This window comes from Tupaia chinensis, unplaced genomic scaffold, assembly GCF_000334495.1.
Source record: "Tupaia chinensis unplaced genomic scaffold, TupChi_1.0 Scaffold000097_1, whole genome shotgun sequence".
Classification (NCBI taxonomy): Eukaryota; Metazoa; Chordata; class Mammalia; order Scandentia; family Tupaiidae; genus Tupaia; species Tupaia belangeri.
Window position 1 is genome coordinate 1,318,669 of NW_006159559.1, and position 1,839 is coordinate 1,320,507.

The following is a 1,839-nucleotide window of genomic DNA, read 5'->3' on the forward strand; positions in this document are numbered from 1 at the left end:
AGGATGGTGCCCTGACCCTATAGCACTATGACTTAGTTCTGTGCCCTTTCTCTTTGAAAGTGAGCTAGAACTCTCAGAAGTAAGAACAGAGAATTAGAAGGCACACCCACCACACATACATGGCTAAAACTTGATTCTATCTATAGTATAGCCAGCTTTTTTGTCAAATATGTTCTGATCAACTCACTGCCTTGAACACCTATGGGCAAAACTGGCATGAGTTGCAAGCATATGACTAGTTTTTAATTTGTTTATTTTTTGTTTGTTTGTTTTGATTTCCTATTTGTTTTCACTCTATCTGACCCAACTCCTTGGTCTTGCCACGTTGTACCTCTTTCTCTTCTGCTTTATATATCCCTGGTTAGATGCCAGACAAGATCCTCCACTTTACAGGAGAAGAAAGAAGAGAAGAGGAAGAAGAAGGAAATAGGGAAGAAGAAGGAAAAGAAGAAACAGAGGAAAAAGACTAATAATTTCTTCTTTTTAGAGCTGTTTTAAACGTTTATTTTATTCACAATAGAGAGTGTGTGGCACTCCCTTGGGAGAGAGAGAAAGAAGCACCCTCAACAGGGTATTAACATTCTGATACCCCTTGCCCCAGCCATCCAGCTCCCCAGGATCCTCAGCACGCCCACAGGTACCTGATATGTTTTCAAATTGAACCACAGGTCTGAACCACAGTCATGACTTCTAGCACTGTAGTTCAGTTTGCCACCACTTCATCACCAGGATGGGCCCCTACTTTCTTCTTTCTGCAATCTATAGCCCTTCACACTACTAGCTGAGGGCACACACTAATTTCTTTGATCAATACTATGTTAGCTGTTTTATATTCTCTCTCTTGCTCTCGCTCTCTCTCTCTCTCTAAATATATATGATCATATATATAGTGTGTGTATGATTTTCAAAACAACTGTAAATTTGAGTATTACCTTCCAGATGATGAGACCACAGCTTGAGGAGATGAAACAACTCCCAGTGGAGATTGAGGCCTTTAGGGTCTGAGAAGCACAGACCCACGATCTAGAGCAGCTCAGAGCAGTGAACTCTTCAAGACTGCAATGAAGAATGGCCTCCAATAAATCTACATTACAAGAACTGGATAAGAAACAGAATGGAATGACTAAAAGAGTTGAAAAGGCAGAGCCTGGAGAATTCATGTAGAGAATGGGAAGGTGGACTATTTCCTGAAGGGGAAGGGATTTACAGAGGCTACAATACTTGGGAACCTGCAGAAAGCTTAGATTGTCCAGAGTTAACTGAAGCATTTCTTAATTCTCAAAAATCTCGGTAAAGAAAAAGATGGTAGAAAGAGAAAATTGTTATCTGACAGTGAATCTGATTATAGCAAATCAAAGAAGAGATGCTGCTGATAAACCAGGAGGCTTTGCTAGAGGTCTTGATCCTGCACAAAAATACTGGTGCCACAGCAGGGAGAGTGGGTGTTCCTCCTGAAATGGAAAGATTCAGATGAGGCAGATCTGGTTTTGGCAAGAGGCAAATACAAAGTGTCCTCAAATTGTAATTGCTTTTTATGAAGAGAGATTAACTAGGCATTCTTGTTCAGAACATAAAGCTCAATAATTGTTTGTGTTTTTTTTAAATTTTTTTTATCATCATAATCTTCTTTATATTACATTGGGTTACATATAACTTTACAATGTATTAGATTGCTTTTTCAAAAGGGAATGCCATGCATGTCAGTCAATACAGAGACATTAATCTCCTCGCTTCAACATTCAATATCTTTTCTATGTTTTCCCCAATCAGTATTATTATTCTAATTCTTTTTTAAAACAGTCAATTGCTATTTCTCATTTTGCTTGTAAAAATACTTTG

The 1,839-nt window shown here is 38.5% G+C and overlaps 1 pseudogene; it reads left to right on the forward strand.

The window, feature by feature from the left end:
- Positions 1–1,068: 1,068 nt before the first annotated feature.
- Positions 1,069–1,584, forward strand: LOC114006877 (chromobox protein homolog 3 pseudogene; annotated as a pseudogene).
- Positions 1,585–1,839: the final 255 nt, after the last annotated feature.